Genomic DNA, 6,706 nt, shown 5'->3' on the forward strand with positions numbered 1-6,706 from the left:
TGATTAACTACTCTTGCCATGCTCTACAAGTCTTAGGGGGGAAAAAAAGCAGCAAGGGTGCCAACATAATCATTTCTGCGTCTGCGCATTAAGAAATACTTAGTTCCAAAATATCTGCTTAGAAAGAGCAATACAGGGGATGAAACACGATGAGATGCAACATGGTTGTGCTAGTGATTTGTCCCATCTTTTCTCTCATGATTGAAGCATCAACTAATTACAATTTCTAGAGGAGTTGAATATGATTACAATCAAAACATGACAGGATTGACATGACATGCAGTGGTATGTTTTTTTTTTTTTTAATACTATGTATATTCGGGTTAATTTACTTACACCTCAATTAATTCTATGAATCCCAAAATTAATAATTATGTATATATTTTAGTAGTTCTGAAATGACTCGAATTCATGATTATGGAAAAGCAAATTTCAAATTTAACTAGTTGAGTTACCTCTTAAGGTTAAATTATCATGTTTAATATGAATATAGTTTGTAGGAATATATTTTTTTTTTATTAGGGTTTAGAAATTACAATTAATGGGTTTAATTCAGCAAAGATCTTTTGGAAAGAGAGAATTGGTCATAGAAGAATGGAATAAGTTGAAGATAAAAGGCAGTAATTGAGAGAATTCAGAGTTGCATAAAAGAACTACTAATAAGAGAGTTGTTTTAAATAATTAGAGTTGCAGTAATTCAGAGTTGCAAAGACAAAAGAGTAAGTTAGAGAAAAAAGGTGGGAGAGAAAGACAATTAAAAGTTGAGAAAATAAAATAAAGAAAGGTGTTTTTTCAAGGGATTGTTGACATGACCAATTTGATGATCTGGTTTATTAATATGAATGAACTGACTGAAATAAATGAGTTTTTTAAATAATTATTTTATTTAATGAATAATAAATATCATTAATTCCAATTTGAACATAACTTAAATATATATACATGTATATATATATAAAATATTATTTTATTTTATATTGAATAATAAATATCTATTTGAATATTTAAAATTCAATTAATAAAATATAAATATATGAGTAAAATATAGATATTGAGAAACTTAATAATGATAAAGTGGTTGCAGTTGTTTTTTAAATAATTTTTTGTATTAAAATATAAGTAAAATATATTTTTTTATTTTTTTAAAAATTATTTTTGAAATTAGTATATTAAAAATAATTTGAAAATATTAAAAATATATTAATTTAAAATTAAAAAAAATAAAAAAATTAAACTTTTTAAAAAATATTTTTTAAAATTCAAAACAAATATGTCAGTGTCGTACTTCCACCCGTAGATAATCATGATATGGACTTAAGATTCAACAAAATCCCATACAGTCAATTGAACTTGGGCTAGGAATTTCAGACCAAATTATTGTGCCTGATTTAGGAGCACAGCAAGCACATGGCACCTTATTACATGACAAAGAAATATATATAAACTAACGGATCTCAAAACCCCACTATAAACTTATGAAAAACAAAAACCCATTTAATAATTTATTTGAAGTCCGTTTTTTAATTTTTTTAATTTTTTGAAAAAAACAATAAGAAAAAAGGAAAAACAAAAATATCAAAATCACAGTTTGCAAGCTCAAAGTCTGTCATTCAGCTAAAGAGTAGGAGAAATCTTTCAAGTTTCTGCATCTTCAACGACATCGTATTCAGTTTCTAAGCGAATTTTTTAGACCTCTAAAATCCCTGGAGTCAAATCCCACTGGTGGCTTTGAAATTTAGGGTTTTTCTGGGGGTGGCGCTGAGCTTAAGCAGTGTTTTTGGGTGTCAAAGCCGGCAATGGATTACGAGCCTTACGATAGCAGTGGTGAGCTTTTATCTACAAACATCAAATCTTTTTGTGTTTCTGTATATGGCTTTTTGTTAATTCTCTAGGGTTATGTAATGATTTTTTATCGATTAGTGTTAGGGTTTTCTTGAAATCTTGATTTAAACTATTGGGTTTTAATGCGGATTTTGAAATTGAGGCTTTCTGAGTTTTCTTGGAGGAAAAAAGTTGGGATTTTTAGATATGAAGTCAGGGATTTGCTGTATAATTTCTTTTCGAAGGATATTGTTTTTTTTTTTTTTAGTTTTTAAATTTATTTTTTGAATTGGAATCATTTGGGCAATATTGATGGGTGATGGTAATTCTGATTGGTGTTGGATTGCTAATTTATTCAAGTTAAGTGGAAAACTGTACTATTGAAGGTATATTTTTAGCAAGTTGTGCTTTTGTAAGTGAAATTTGTTGGATGTTGGTGATGGGCAGCAGTGTTTTTGAGTGTTCTTGAATTTTCTTTCGAGTGTTGAAGTTTGAAACTCTAGTTGTAATTAGCAAGCTTGAAGCACTTAAAGACTCTTAACTTTCTGTCTTTGGAGTTGTAGCTTGTACATGTTAGAGAGAGAGTACATGAATGCTGCACTTTGTTGATTATTTCTATCACCATTTTGTTTGCTTTTGGATAATGTTGAAGGTAAATGCTCAAGTTGCTGAAAACCCCATATATTTTCATCAACATGCCTTTGATTACACTCTGAACGTGGATTTTGTTCCCTAAGTTTGGGTTTCTATTATAGTGTTAGTACTCTGTTCATCAAAATTTTCTTTAAATCTGAGTTTCATACCTCCTGGAGGTTCCCTTGATGCAACTTTCATCTGGAATTTGTGCAACCAATGAAGTAAATATAATATGGGCTTTAAATTTTGCGTACCTTGCCATTAATTGGTCTATAAGGCAAGGCGTAGAATTTGTTTTTCAGTAAACTTGGTACTGAATGGTATAGAAAACCCAAATGCAGTTAAGTGCTTATTGGGTAATGGACATCAATGAATGTTCTTGTTAAAATCCAAACAAAGCTGTTAGAGGTACAAGTTGCCAATAATGTACTGGAAATATTGAATCTTTAGACACGAGGGCACCAGGCATCAAGGAATTCATGTTGTTATGTCTCTAGCTGTGAAAGGCTTTGTCCATGGACCTTGCACTTTCAATGAATAGCCTCTGTTAAGTCATTTGTGCGCAACCAACTCTTTATTTTTGTTGTTGAAAATTCTGATCAATTTGTAATCCTGTTGTCATGGGTTTTCATAGTCTTATTTTTTTGCTTTGCTTGATTTCAGGAACTGATGATGATCTTCCTCCATCACATCAAAACAGAATACCCAGAGGGGGTCGTGTGGCTGGGAATGGAAGACCAGTTGGAGGTTCAGTCCCTTATTCTAGAATGTATGGTGAAACTGATATGGAGACTCAAATTCACCAACTTGAGCAAGAAGCATACAGTTCAGTTCTAAGAGCCTTTAAAGCACAAGCTGATGCCATTACTTGGGTACTTCTTGTAATCTAATTATTTCGAGTTCTAATAGCTTTAAATCTGTCTGACCAGGTTTAAATGACCGCTACATGAAATGTATTTTCTTCAGGAGAAAGAAAGCTTGATAACAGAGCTTAGAAAGGAATTGAGATTGTTCTAATGAGGAGCACAGAGAGCTTCTTGCCCGGGTTAATGCAGATGATGTAATAAGGAGGATAAGGTATGATAGGATGATGAAGCAATTTTATTTTTACTTTCCAAGTGAAACCCCTTTGGTTAGATCAGAGCAAGTATTAGTCTCTTTTTCTTTAATGTGTATGATTTTGGGTGATGCCATTAGGGAATGGAGACAGGCTGGTGGGCATCAATCTGGCATGCTCACTACAGGTCAAGCTGTTCATGATCCAATACCATAGTCCTACTGTCTCTGCTTCTCGTAAGAAACAGAAGATGACATCATCAATTCCTTCTCAATCCTTTGGTGGGCCATCTCCATCTTTTCACCCACAACCAGTTTCTTGCATCACATCAGCCATCTTTCATCTGCTGCTAAACGTGGACCGGTAACAGGACCCAAGGGCAAGAAGCAAAAACCAGTGAGTGAAAATTTGTTAGACATGGATTGAGATACAAAAGCTGGCAAATTGTACTCATTTATATGTCTATTTCCTTAATGTTTCTTTTTTCCATTTCTCAGGGTTTACCTGGTGCTTCTTCAATGAAGTCCATTCCATACCCATCCTCAGGTCCATCTGGAAGAGGTCAAGTTGCTAATAGACTATCTTCTGGTGCTGTTCCTGAAGGAGCTGATCAATAATATTGGGAAGAGAGTCAAAACAAGGTGGCCTGATGATAATCACTTTATGAGGCTGTTATAACTGACTTCAACCCAATTGAGGTATTTATTATTATTTATTTTCAGCATAATTTGTTTTCAACAGGTTATATAGCTCACTTATAGTTTTTTGTTAGGGGCGGCATGCTCTGGTGTATGATATGGGAACAGCAAATGAGACATGGGAATGGGTTAATCTCTCAGAGGTATATATGTTGCTTTGTCCATAGGACCTATTGATTCTTTTATTTTATTTATTTTTCTTGTTTTGTTTTCTTATATGGCTTGTGCTTTGGTGCTGCAATTTAGCATTGTAAAACTGGATGTCCGTATTATTCTGAAGCTTTTATATTGTAGGACTTGTTGTCACTGATGAAAAAGAAATGAAAAGTAGGTTGCACGTTCATTATGTTTTCGGAGTGGGAGAGACATATTTGAAGTGTGAATGGAAGTGTTTTGTAAATTGTTGTTGCTTTAACTGTTACTTTTTATCAAAATTTTAGGACTTTCTTAGCATGCACTTAGATAAATTCTTTGCTTTGAGAAGGCAATTCCAAATATGGTGCATGGTACAACTATTCAATTTGGGATCAAATGTTTAAAACCATGAGAAAAAAGGTAGTTTCTGTTTTAACTTCCATTAACTGAATCTTTTCCTTGCCAGATCTCTCCTGAGGATATACAATGGGTAGATGAAGACCCTGGAATCTCTCATCGTGGCAATTATGGTGGTTCAGGGCATGGGATAAATAGGTCAATGGGCCGGGATGGTGGTCCTGGTCCTGGAAGAGGTAGAAATAGGGGTTACCAAAGGTCAATCCAGGAAAGAGTTGTTGCCTTCACAAAATGGGATTGGAAAGAAGGGTGCCCGATGATATACAAATTCTTCATACAGATTCTCTAATCAGGGAGGTATGTGAAACCATGTTGATGGATACGAGGAATTCAAAATCTGTAACTTTTCCCACAGGTTATTTAATCAGTAGTAAATTTGAACAGGTAGAGAGAGTTTTCAATGCAAATCATCCTGATCCTCTTGAGATTGAGAAAGCAAAGAAAGTATTTGAAGGTCAGACAAAAAGCTTGGTGGATTCTTTTGTCTGTTCCCTATTTCTTTTCCACATTTCCCAGCATTTTTTTATCTATTTTGTATATCTGAGTGGTTAATTTTCTCAAATCAGGATCATGAGCAAGCACTTGTAGATGCGATTTCAAGGCTTTGCTGATATTTCTGATGGTGAAAGTGGTATGTATCATTCCATCTTGTATCTTTCTCTAGACTTTGCCTCATGTCAGTCATTTTAAAGATTGCTTAATAATTGTTGGGTGCTTGCCAAGAAAATTTGACATGATATGACTCCATAGTTGCCAAAATGAATAGTCATCATCTGATTCCTGAACAAGTAGAGGCTTTTGGGGGCAACATATGATTCAGATGACCATAAGCCTCTTGTTCATATCTCTCTTGAGGTTAAATATGAACTTTTTACTTAGGCTGTCTCAAAGCTGTCGTGTGGACTGAGCTTCAGTCTTTGGCATCATCCTGGACCCAGTGGTTGGGAATAAGACATGCTACCTTGTGTGCAATCTCTAATGGTCAATTTTTTCTCCGTTGTCTATTTCACAGTTGTCAATTCTATGTTTACCAAACACAGGATTAGGGTGGCAATCCCATTCTATGCTGATATGGGTGCCATTGTTACACAGCATTTGAATAACATACTTTCCCTCTTTGCTTTTTTTTGAAGTCACTAATATTATATTCACCAGTCAAATAAGTAATTATAGAATTTTCTATAATAGTGGATAAAATGGTCTCTTGCTTCATGGATGCTTAGCTCATCCATGTTTTGGAAACGGGCATATACATTCCTGGATATATTAGTCCAGCTGTACTCTGAACTTCATCTTATTGAATTCCTATGTTCGGTAATTTTCTTGGAAACAGATGAAGGTGGCCGCCGTTATGGGCAGGCATTGGAGAGAGAATGACAAAACCAGATAATGGGGTAGCAGTGACTCATGCAGTGGTAGAGAGACAGTGATCTGACTTGAAGAATGTCCACCTTTTTTTGTATAAAACCTTACCAGAATTATATATTGTTCCCCAACATGGAAGGGCTCTTGGTTAGGTTGGTGTAGGATATAGGTAGTACTGTAGGAATCAAATTGTTGTAGCCAGGTGAGAATTTCTTTGGTAACAGTAAAAATAGTCTCTTTCAATGTGTAACATTATTTGTTGATCAGTATCTAGCGTGCTATAATGTATAAATTTGCCCCTTTTTGATTAATTTGTGTTCTCGCCTGTTGAAAGTGACTGCTTCTCATTGCTGTAACCTAATGAATGAAATCATTTTTCTTATCTTCTTCCTGGTTTGCCCTATCAAAATTTACTTGTATTGACTTTTTAAAAAAAGGTGGATGCACTAATGTCTGTCGTCAAAAACTCGGAGGTGTGGAAGTGTGCTGAGGAAGTGGGATAAGTCACGGAACCTTGTCATATCCCACTTATGATATTCCATGGGGCACCAATAAGAGAGAATAAAGGAGAAGCAAT

General features: G+C 34.3%; 1 pseudogene; it reads left to right on the plus strand.

Annotated features, from left to right (window-relative positions):
- The first annotated feature begins 1,521 nt into the window (after window positions 1-1,521).
- On the plus strand, window positions 1,522-6,396 carry LOC118045315 (protein EMSY-LIKE 3-like; annotated as a pseudogene).
- Window positions 6,397-6,706: the final 310 nt, after the last annotated feature.

Source organism: Populus alba, chromosome 4 (assembly GCF_005239225.2).
Source record: "Populus alba chromosome 4, ASM523922v2, whole genome shotgun sequence".
Taxonomy (NCBI): Eukaryota; Viridiplantae; Streptophyta; class Magnoliopsida; order Malpighiales; family Salicaceae; genus Populus; species Populus alba.